The 12223-nt window shown below is 52.0% G+C and overlaps 1 pseudogene; it reads right to left on the bottom strand.

The window, feature by feature from the left end:
* Nucleotides 1–881: 881 nt before the first annotated feature.
* Nucleotides 882–3884, bottom strand: LOC123047650 (G-type lectin S-receptor-like serine/threonine-protein kinase At2g19130; annotated as a pseudogene).
* Between the last annotated feature and the right edge of the window lie 8339 nt (nt 3885–12223).

Below are 12223 nucleotides of genomic sequence, written 5' to 3'. Positions count from 1 at the left end.
TCTGGCGGCTGCTGCGGGTGGCTGCCGGAGTTCCCCTGGCCCTGATCCAGCCGCCGAGGTCATCGACCATGCCAAGGTGTCGGCTTTGGGGTGGAAGGCGAGCTTCCGCCTCGTTCCGGTCGGCCGCGTCTGTTTGGTGTGTCCTGGTTGAGGATGGGGCTCGGATGTTGTGGCGGCGGCCCGGTTGGTGGTAGCCGGGGTGCTCATGGGCGGAGCACGCGGCTCGGGCGCTGTCCGGTCAGCATGGCCGTGTGTGCGGCGTGTTGACCGGGATGGGTCGTTCACCCAATCCGGTGACGATGAGTGTTGGCCGGGGTGAAAACCCGTTCTGCTTTGCCAGGCCGACGGCGGCGGCGTTCTAGCGTCGTCCCCTTCTTGAAGGCGCCGTCGCGGTATCTCATTTGTCGTCGGAGTGCTCCGGGGGAAACCCTAATCCTTGGATTGGGCGGTGGCGACACGATGGGGTCGTTCCCTTGCTGAAGGCGCCACTTTGGAGCTCATTGTTCGTCTTACACGGCTTCTCCTCTTCGCGGTGGCCCGCCCACGGTTGAGGGCCCCAACATCTTCGTAGTAGTGCTTATTGTGTTCGTCTGATGTTGGCTAGGATTTTGTTGGGGTAGTGTTGCTGTTATCAGCGTCCTTTTATCCAGCCTTGGGTGGGTGTGGTGTGGTGTGTGTGTTTGTATCGACTGGATTCAGTTGTTTGGTGATGCTTTATCTATAAAGCGGGGGGAAACCCTTTTTCTTAAAACATATTTGTGTGTTCATTTCATTCATCTATTTAAATAATAAGCATCCATGCCATATAGACAATTTTTAGAAACTAGTTCACTTTCTTTTCTTCTATATTTAGTAGCTCGGTGTCCATAACAATAAAAGGCTCAGTGGACAGGAATCACATTATTTGAAATTTCCATACATAATATTACAATGCCGCATGCTGGTATGGCGCTTAAAGCTGTGTATGTCAACTCTTCATGAGCAGGATCACAATAAGCACGAGGTACATACCCAAACAGAAAAAATACAAATAAAGATATATATACTACTTTTACGTGTATTATAGACTTCAGTGGCATTTAGTTTAGCAAAACACGTGCTAAACTGGGAGTTTCCGACCTTCAAACGACCACCAAAGGGAGGATTTGCTCCATGATTGCAGGCTATGACTGGTCATCCTGCGAAGGATGAGCTTCATGATGTGATGCGTGTCCTTGGAAATCTTGTAATATCACCACCTCTTTGGAAGTTTTGTCCATGTACGGGTTGGCTAAGCTCACATATAAATAGAACACAGGTAGGCTGTTAGGCATGCTAGAAATGCTTTTTGTTGGTACTATTCGATGTCATTCGCTCAAAAGCTTAGCATGTTGTTTGCGTCTATTCTTGGACTATAAAAATGTATGCTTTAATAAATATGTACAAATAAAATCTTGCTTACATTCTGAGTGTGGATTCCCTGCAATAGCTTGAAGAAATCTTGGCACTGGGGGTATATCTACTTCAACAAAACCTTCCAGATATTTAACAACTTCAGCCATCTTTGGCCGATGAAACTCGTGATCTTGAATGCACCAACAAGCAACCTTGAAAGCTCTTTCCACCTGATTCAAACTGACATCACCACGTAAATTTTGGTCCACCAAACTCCCCACATCACCCTTTTGTAGCTTATTTGCAACTAGCACAGGGAAATAAACATCATCAATATCAGAAGCACTGTTTCCACCTGAGTTTCTTCTTCCTGATATGAGTTCCATCAAAATCATGCCATAGCTGTAGACATCAACTTTTGCTGTAATAACAGTTCCGCTAATCCATTCAGGCGCCAGATATCCTATAGTTCCTCTCATTGTTGTGAGAACTCGACTGAAATCCCTTCCAAGAAACTTTGCCATCCCAAAATCTGCTATTTTCGGAACAAATGAAGCATCAAGAAGTATGTTCTCAGGCTTAATATCACAATGTATAATGCAATCCTGGCAACTATCATGCAAGTAGGCCAATCCTCTAGCAACTCCAAGAGCTATCTGATACATTATGGTCCATGTCAATTCCATTTCTGTATGATTGCTCCCAAATAAATGACAATCAAGAGAACGATTTTTCATGAGTTCATAGACAAGCAACCTACTATCCCCCTCGGTACAAAAGCCAATTAGTTTAACTAAATTGATATGTTGAATGATTCCAATTGACCTTACTTCAGCTCTGAATTGCTTCTCTCCTTGACGAGAACCATCGAGCCTTTTAACTGCTATGGCACAAGAATCATTTAGAAACCCCTTGAATACAGAACCAAAACCACCTGCCCCTAGCTTCTCTGAGAAGTTTTTTGTTGCATGTTGCAAGTCAAGGTATCTGAATGAAGTAATGCCAACACTATCTTTAGGAAAAATCATCCTGTGAGCAGACAACCTCCTCCTTCTCCTAATCATTAACATAAAGAAGAGTGAAAATAGACCAAAGAATGCAAAACTTGCACCAACGGACACTCTAATGATCAATGATCTTCTATTGTTGTTGTTGTTGTTGTTGTTGTTGTTGTTGTTGTTGTCCAAGCTTGTTTGAACTTCTTTGGCGGCAAGGCGAAGGTAAAGAGTGTCTCTATTACTATTAATAGTGTCATTGCATTGTTTTTGTATCATATTTATTAACTCGCCATTCCAAACAAAGCATTCATTGTTATCATAGGAGTATGCAGTGCAAGTGCAATCTCCTAGACAAACTTGTGCACATCTGTCTGCATTCCTAGCATCCTCTATATTGTTGCCATTATTGGGTAATACAACACAGGTAATAGGGTGGAACATGTCATGTATACTTATGGTTTTGCTGATCCCACAATTTAATGGAGTATTTCTCACACAACCTCCTGTTCGTTCATCTAGCTCCCAATCTTTTGGTGATCTAATGGAGAAGCCCTTCATACAGTTGCAGAATGGAAGTGTATAATCATTACAAGTGGTGAAAGGTCCGCAAACGTCAAACACGTCACACTGAAGCATGGGGCTAGCATAGACCATTCTCCAACCCTCTGAGCTTTCAGCCCAAATGAGTGACTTTGTTTGACCCGAGACATCTAGCACAGTATGATAGTAACGAAATAACTCATGTGATACGTCATATGTGAAGTACTTCTCTTGGTCATTGTTGACAAGTGAAAAATTTATATAGTTTTTGTAGGCAATCATACTCATCACCGAGGGGAAGTACTGGCCGTTCCATATCCCACTCGACCAATATGGTATGAATGAGTCTCTTAGTGTATATATGAATTGATCTGTACCATTTGGGTCTAACTGGTTGATGTATCTTCCGGGAGCTAGGTCAATGGAATTCTTCCTAGAAACTAGACGACGGTTCAAACCAGTGACTTTGTCCCAACCCAGTTTCATGCCAGGGAGGAGAGTATCAGTGGGGTAGTCAAAGCTCTGCCACGACACATTGGATGAGTTTGAGGAACTCTGCAAGATGAAGTTGCCATTGTTCAATAGCAGTGCGATGGTGTCGTTGGTTGTGGCATTTGTTTGGGCAGACTAGATTGTGGATTTGGTGGTTTGGTTCAAGATGACAAGATTGCCATCACCGGTGATTGTTAGCACCGATGAGGCGGGGTCTATGATTGGCTTTTCACCATTGGCGACCCACACTGGAGTTAGCTTGGGGACCTTGTTGAACCATATGCCTAGATACCAGTTGAGGGTGTGTTGGGAGTACTTACTGCCCGTTTGGAAGAAGCCGAGTGCAAACTTGCCGTTGCTGGAGATGATGGTGTTGTTTCCCGCAAGTACTTCGCCGGACGCAAGGGTGTCCATCGCAGCACCACACGCTGAGAGATGCGGTGACAAGAGAATCCCGAGAAGGATTGCGACGAGAGACATGCTGAACAAATGATTGGTGGAGGCTGTATAGTCGGGAGGTTTGGGATGGAAGCTAAAGTTTGTTCAGAAATGAGAGTATAAATAGACCGTGAAGCTCAAAAGATCAGCACTAGCCTCGACACCAAATAAATAGTTAATGTTGAGGAAAAAACTAATACTACTAGTTGATGTGTTACGTTTGGTCAATATTCCTAGTGTACTAAACAAGTGTAGTCAATGAATTATGCTTGCCGGCTGGATGTATGATTACGCACTGCGGCTGCTACGCATACGTTAATCTGTAAGAAGTGATGGCCATAACCGGTGTACCTTCATTCTATTGGTTATGATAATTGATTACGCATAGCTTCGGCAGCTCTGCATCCATATGCTAACTGTAAGAATGTATAGCTAGCAAATGTTTAGTTTCAGCAGTTGACATGTTCCGGATAATCACAAACAAGTGCAGGAGCCAAACGTCCCAACCTCTAAGTTGTAAAGGCCAGTTTTTTTGGACGGCTTAAATAATAAGTTGCCTAAAAAATAAGCTGTCTTCTAAATTTGTTGAGACTTGCTCTAACAGAAATGGCCCTAAGAATGGGCAGCTAACCAGACGGTGCACAATCTACTCCCTCCGTTCCAAATTACTCGTCACAGAAATGGATGTATCTAGAAATAAAATACATCTAGATACATCCATACCTACGACAAGTAATTTGAAACGGAGGGAGTATTAATTTGTCAAGTTCAGACATGCTGCTCTCAGGCAAGGTGAGGAAACAAAACAGAACACATGGGATCTATACCCCATCCACCGAAGGTTCGAGCTGCAGCGGTCGTTGTGCACGGTGTTCGAGGATGTCAAGGCGATGGTCATCTTTCTCCGACGAGGGACGGCGACGTTGTGCACCACCAGCTCGTTGGTGGAGTCTTGGCAAAGTGTTTTCATGCATTGTGCACAGCTGCTGATGTTAGAAACCTTCTTTCCTTCCGTTAACAATCTAGATACTGTGTTAATAGGTTTCGGTAAAGAAAATCACGACAAAAAACTGGAAAAACAGGATGTAGAAAAACCGAGCTAGAACCACGGGTTTTCCCCTTTCTAAGCGACACAGATGTGCCTTTCGCAAAAAGAAATTTGTGCCTCCACGAGAAGCAAATCTATCTCTCGCAGAAGCAAACATGTGCCTTCACGAGAAGCAAAATTGTGCCTTCACAAAAAGCAAAACTGTTGTGCTTCTTGCGGAAGCAAATATGTATCTCCATGAAAAGCAAATCTATGCCTCTCACATAAATGAACTTGTGCCTCTAGCAGAAGTAAAAATTTAAAAAAAATCGGAAGAAAACATGTGCCTCCAAGAGAAGCAAATATATACCTCTCGTGCAAGAAGAAAAAAAATATTTTTTTTATTTCCGAGAGGCACAGCCGGCCCCTCACGGAAGCAAATCTTTACCTCTATGAGAAGAAAATTTGTGCCTTTCCCGGAAGAAAAGAAAAGAGAAAATGTGTTTTACACACAATTTTTTTTCTTCAAACAAAAAGCAAAAAGTGAACTACAAAAATCATCTAAAACCCGAAAACGCATAAAGAGAATAAAAAGGAAACAAAATTTCGAGGAAGCGTCCAGCACATGACACGTGGCGGTGGTCAAGAGCGCATCAAGTGACACGCTCTCACCCACCAAAACTGACTCGTGTGGAGCTCCCGCAATGAGTACTCATTCGTTAGAGCATCTCTAGCAGACCCCTTAGAACGCACGAAACTATAAAATAACTGTCAGTTTACAATTTTAAACAGAAAAGGCGACCCGAATAGAACCCGTAAACGACCCCGACCTGTAAAAAGAATTAAGAGGCGCGAAAAACATCCCTCCCAAACCCGTGAAAATAAGGATTTCGACCCAACCCGAAGGGCCCTCTATATATGCGAAAGACAGTTGGCAGGAGTCCAACTGCCATCAGAGTCTTCATGGCTCGCTCCAGGCCACCGCCCCGTCCGTCCCCGACCGCCGTGCTGCTCATCCGAGTCGCCGCCCCGTCCGTCCCCGGCCACCACGCTGCTCATCCGGGCCCCCGCCCGTCCCTCCCGGCCTCCGCGCTGCTCATCCGGGCCGCCGCCCGTCCGTCCCCGGCGGGACGACGTATACTCGCAAGCGTGGGAGCCTGCTGCTAGCTACTCCCGCGGGCGCCCGCGGGATGGAGCGCCTCTCCGCCAAGGAGTCCAACTGCCATCGGAGTCTTCATGGCTCGCACCAGGCCACCGCCCTGTCCGTCTCCGACCACCGCGCTGCTCATCCGGGCCGCCACCTGTCCGTCCCGGCCGCCGCGCTGCTCATCCTGGCCGCCACCCGTCCCTCCCCGGCAGGACGACGTGTACACGCAGGCGTGGGAGCCCACTGCCAGCTACGCCCGAGAGATTTTTTTTTTTTAGAACGGAGACGCTAGGAGCGTCCGGCTTTAACTTAATAAAGCCCACAAACTTAGGCAGCGTTTACAGACGAGGACTAGGACAAACGTCACGAGCGCGGAGGCTCGGGTTCCGCTGGCACGAAGCACAGCAAGGTCACGAGCGCGGAGGCTCATGTTACGCTGGCGCGAAAGCACAGCAAGGTCGCAGACAGGCCAGAGGCCAGAAGTAAGCTAAGCGAGTCTATTATAGGCCAAAGACCAAAGGGCATAGAGCACGCAGGCTCGCTCGCAAGACAAAAGAAATCACTTCACGTCGTAGAAGCGGCTGGCGGCTCCCTGGCCAAAACGTAGACTTGGCGAAGACGATCTTGAGCTTGCTTCATCTTGTCAGCATCCTTGTGCTTCGCCAACGGACTCCACTGCTGCATCAGAATGTTGCATTTGTAAAGAATATTAGCAGGGTGTGATGGGAAGATTCCCTCGATGGCAATTTTGTTCCTTGTAAGCCACATTGCCCAGGCTAGGGCACCGAGGCAACTCCAAAGGACACGTTTACTGCCACCCATCGTCGACGCAACTATGGACGCTAGGTCAGCGGCCGATCGCGGGTCCCAATTGGTATTGGTGGCAGCTCGGACTGCGCTCCAGGCAAAGCGCGCTAGGGGGCAGCGGAAGAACACATGGTTCGCATCTTCCATGGTATTACAAATGGCACATAAGCCGGAAGACGGGCCGTTGCGCTTTGCAACATTGGCCGATGTGGGGAGTCTATTGCGGAAAAGTTGCCAGAAGAACACCTTGACTTTAAGCGGAATACGGGCGTTCCACAAACCGGTCGGCATTGGGAATGCCGGTCCCTGAACTTGGCATAGCCTGCGGTAGAGGGATTTGACCGTGAACTTTCCGGACGTGGTGAGAGCCCAAGTGACCGTGTCCGGGGAAGTGGACAGCGTCGCCGATTGAGTCAGGCCCAGCAGCTCCTCAAAGCGTGCTTGTTCAAGGCCCGTTAGCTCTCGATGAAAGTGGATCGCGGGTGGGTTCGAGGCTAGGGCCGTCGCTACCGTCATCTCCGGGTTGACCGCTAGGGCATACAAGTCCTGAAATTGGGCCCAAAGGGGGTTCGCTCCCAGCCATAGGTCAAGCCAGAAGCGGGCCGAGCGCCCGTCCCCTACGACGAACTTGGCGCCAAGGGCGAAGGCCGGGCGCACCGCTTGGAGGTCGTTCCAGAAAGGAGAGCCCCGCGTCCTGCCTTCGAAAAAGTTCCCGTTGTGGAAATATTTATTACGCAGCATGTCCACCCACAGACCGGTCGCCCCCTGCGACAGCTTCCAGATCCATTTGCACATGAGTGCAATGTTGAGGATCCGTGTGTTTGTGATCCCTAGCCCCCCTAGGTCCTTGGGTCTGCACACCAAGTCCCATCTGACCATATGGTACTTGCGTTTGGGTCCCGCACCTTCCCAAAAGAAGCGGGACCTTGGAGTGTCCATCTTGGCGTGTACCCCTTCTGCCAAGAGGAACAGCCCCATTGCAAACTGCAGCAGTGAGGACAGGCTCGCGTTTGTGAGCACTAGCCGGGCTGCAGAAGAGAGGAACTTCCCCCTCCACGGACAAACCCGCATACCCACCTTGGTCCAGAGTGGCGCCCAGCCATCTATCGTGATGCGTTTGGCATCCAACGGGAGCCCAAGGTAAGTAAACGGGAGTTTGCCGAGTTTGCAATTGAGCTGGTCTGCGATACGCCTACTGTCGGACGGCTCGAGTCCCATGGGCATCACTTCGCATTTGTGGAAGTTGATCTTGAGCCCCGACATAAGTTCAAAGCTAATCAACAGGGCTTTGATCGTGGCCACGCTGTGCAGGTCCGGTTGGAACAGCAGTAGCGTGTCGTCAGCGTATTGCAGGTGCGAAATCCCCCCTGGGATGAGGTGCCCCAACACCCCTTTGATGTGGCCTGCTTCCGTTGCTTTCCAGAGCAAGGTCGCCAGTGCATCTGCCACGAAGTTGAACAAGAGCGGTGAAATGGGATCACCCTGGCGAAGTCCGCGCTTGTTCCGGAAGAAGTGCCCTACCTCTCCGTTCACCGAGACCGCAGTTTGGCCCCCCGAGACCAACTGCATGATTCTGTGCACCCACACCGGCGAGAAACCTCGGCTCAATAGGATTTGTCTGAGGAAATCCCAGTTGACGCGGTTGTAAGCTTTTTCGAAGTCTAATTTAAGTAAAATCACCGGTTCGCGCGTGCGCCTAAGTTCGTGGAGTGTCTCTTACAACGCTAATGGTCCCTCCAAAATGTTCCTACCGCGGATAAAGGCAGATTGGGAACGGCTGATTGTGCGGTGTGCGATCGGAGTAAGCCGCGTGGCACAACCCTTGGCGCAAATTTTGAAGGGCACACTAATGAGCGCTATTGGTCTGTACTGGCGGATATTATCCGCTCCCGGTACTTTTGGAATTAGGGAGAGCACTCCGAAGTTTAACCTAGCAATGTCCACAAAACCGCGCATGAAGCCATTGCACAACGCGAAGATGGGTTCGCGCAACAGTGGCCAAAAGTGTTTAAACATCGCCACCGGCCACCCATCAGGCCCCGGTGCCGTGTCAGTTTTCATGCTTTGGAGAGCCTCGTCAATCTCCTTGGGGAGAAACGTGAGCCCCAGCTCTTCGTTCTCCGACTCCAAGACCTTTTGAGCTGGCAGCCAGGCGTCCTCGCTCAGCCTGGCGTGCTGAGGCTCGTCGGTCCCCATCAGGCTTATGTAAAAGTCGTAGATGTGTTTGCTAATCGCTGGTTGCTGGAGAAGGAGCCCCTGCTCCGTCTGCAGCCTCGGGATTAGGCATTTCCTGCGACGTCCATTTGCGTACGCGTGGAAGTAGCCAGTGTTCGCATCTCCCTTGAGACTTAAGTCCTCCTCGGCGCCTCCAGTATTCCTCCTCGGATCAGAGCAACTCCTCGACTTGCCCTTCCAAGGCGTATCGATGCGCCCATTCATGCTCCGAGAATGGACGCGAGTCTGCTTGAGTGTCGAGGATTGCGATCTCATCAAGAAGTCTCGCCCTCAAAATTTTCTCGTCTCGTCCCTGATTCGCGCCCCATCCCTTGAGGCTTGCACGCAAGCGTCCCCCCACCGCTGTCCAAAACTCCATAGGGCCGCGCTGCTGGCCCGTGGCTTGAACACTTCTCAACCATCTTTCCCGAAAGATGTTGTCGAAATCAGGGGCCTCGAACCACGCTGTTTTGAAAAAGAAACGCGGGCTGCGACGTACCTTATCTTTCCTTGAAGATAAGATGAGTGGAACATGGTCCGAGCTGATCCTTGTTTCAGCAAGGAGCGAGCATAATGGGAACACCACTTCCCATTCCGGAGACATGAAGGCGCGATCCAAGACGGATCTCACCGGGGCTAGTTGTTTGTTGGTCCAAGTGTATCTAGCCCCCGTTCTTGCCACTTCCCTAAGTGACATTGACGCAATTGCGCTGTTGAACATGGTCACCCTTGACCAGTTGATGTTGTCATTGTTTTTGTCCGCGTTCGACCGGATGAGGTTAAAATCTCCACCCACTAGGAGCGGGACCTGGGATGCGGCAACTGCCAGCACCTTGGCTTCGAGTTCTCCCAGAAACTCTGCCGAACGTGAGTGATCTGCCGGTCCATAGAGTTGCAGGATCACGAGCTCGCGTAGCGAAGCTCTCACGCGAATATTGGCTGCAATGAAGAAGGTGCCTACCTCCCAGGACAGCACCTCATATATGGCACTGCCAAAGCCAAGCAGCATGCCACCCGAATGCCCATTAGCCGGGCTATGTTGCCAAATGAAACGCTCCAAAGGGTCTATGGCTACGAGGTCTTGGTGACGAAAATCAGTTTTAATGGTTTCCTGGAGCCCTACTATATCTATCCCTTCTTTCCTGATGTAGTCGCGAAGTTGGGTGCGCCGCCCCGAGTGGCCGAAGCCACGGATGTTCCAAATGAGCATCCGCATCTAGATGACGCGGTTTCGCAGGCGGATCCCCCTAGAGGTGATCGCCTTGGCCACGCGCCTCGCCTTGCCGCAGCGAGGCGAGGGAGGCGCAGCAACCCCTGTTGCTGTCTCCCCTTCGGGCCGGAGACTTAGCGACGTCGAGGGATCCTCCTCGACAGCCATACGCTCCGCGTGTTGAGCAGCCGCCGCTGCGAGGGCCGCCTGAGCCAGTTCCTTAGCGCGCACCAGCGAGATTAGCTCGCTAACCCCGCCCTCCCCGGTTGGTTCAACTCCACTCTCCACCAACACCTCTCCTAGGTGCTCGTCCGAGAAACAATCCAAAATCGAGAAGCGGGGCAATGGATTACCTGAGGTTTCCAAATTCTTCTGTGCTTGGAGGAGTTGGGCGCGTTGGAGCGAAGGCATGTTTCCTTTAGCGCCCTTAGCCCGCGCGCTGACCCGCACATGAGCTACCTGCCCGTCCACGATAGTCTTGGTACGCTTGGCCTTCGGGACAGGCACCGTCTTGTCCGCCTCCAGCGCGGTCGGAGCGGAGGTGGGCACAGCCAGCGCCATCACCGCCTGCCGGGGGGTCACCGGCGCACCCTGGAGCTCCGCCACATGAACGGCCTCCGCGCTAACCTTGCGCACGGTCACCTTCTTGAGCTGCTTCACCGCCCCGAGCTTGTTGGAGCTGCGCCCCCCTTGGGATGGAGAGCGTGAGGCAAGCGGCTGCGACTCCATGGACACCGCAATAGGAGTGCGCGCCTCCCCCAGCGGTTCCTCCATCTGGCCCGCACCAGGCTCCGCCACCGCCCGCACCGGGGGGGACGTGACCGAGCCCAGGTAGGAGCCATACTGGTTGGGGATGGGGAGATCCAGCTCCATGGACCCCCCTGTCAGCGGCGGCTCCATCGGAGGCATCGGCGCCCTGGTTGTCGCCCCGCCCTTGTCAGAGATGCCCAGCTTCTCCCAAGCCGTCGTATCGATGGAATCATCCTCCATGCTTGCATCCGCCTCCTTGTCGCCGCCCAGATTGCCGTCGGGCCCCTCCACACCCCTGTCTTGGTCAGTTGGAGAAGGCGGGTGTGGAGAAGGCAGGGCAGGTGCTGTGAGTTGCTCCGGGGGAAGTTCGGGCTCGATGGACCAGACCACGCAGCTTGCGGGGGGTGTGGCATGCGAAACGCATACGGACTGGCCCCGGACGAGTGAGGGACTCCTCATCCACCAGCAGGGGACGGCCAAGCATGACGGTGGCCGCCAATAGCAGGTCGGAGCGCCGGTGCTTGGGAGGGATTCCTCCCAGCTTGACCCACACCTCTGGCATCGCCATTCCCTTGGGGGCTTCGAGGACCGCGTCGCGGATGTCCACCATGAGGTTGTTGAGGGAGAGGAACAGCTTGCCGCTCCTTGTTGCCATCCGAAGCATTACCGGATCTGGGAAGACCACCGAGAACGCCCCTCCCTCCATTACGGATATCTGCCAGTCCCATTCGCCCTCGAAGAGGTGTGGCATCTCCACTTGTAGAATCTCTTGGGTGAGCGCGCCAGAAGGCATGGAGAGCACAGCTGCGTTGGCCCCCAGCTGGATCTGCGGCTCCTCCCGCGAATCATCCGGGTACTGGAGGCAGAAGAAGCCCTCGCCGGAGATGGCGTGTCCCATGGTTTGGAGGAGCAGAGGCTTGCCCCGGGTCGGGCACTGCGCAGACGTGTGCCCCTCCTTGGTGCACACCACGCACAGAGGCTTGAAGGTGTAAAAGCTCTGAAAATGGCCCGTGCGCCCGCAACGGAAGCATTCAGGTCCGTCGGCCTCCTCGATCGGGATTGGCTCCGCCTCCGTGCCCTTGGATGAGCCCGGCACCTCAGCTCTGGGCGGGAGGGGCAGCTTGGAGGCCGCCGCCCCCGCAGGCTTGGATTTCTTCTTCGCGTGGGAGTCGCCGCCCCGGTCGCCGCCCGGCGCTGGTTGCATCCCCTTGCGCTTGAGCTCGAGG

This window comes from Triticum aestivum, chromosome 2B, assembly GCF_018294505.1.
Source record: "Triticum aestivum cultivar Chinese Spring chromosome 2B, IWGSC CS RefSeq v2.1, whole genome shotgun sequence".
Classification (NCBI taxonomy): Eukaryota; Viridiplantae; Streptophyta; class Magnoliopsida; order Poales; family Poaceae; genus Triticum; species Triticum aestivum.
This window is presented reverse-complemented; position numbering and strand designations above follow the sequence as displayed.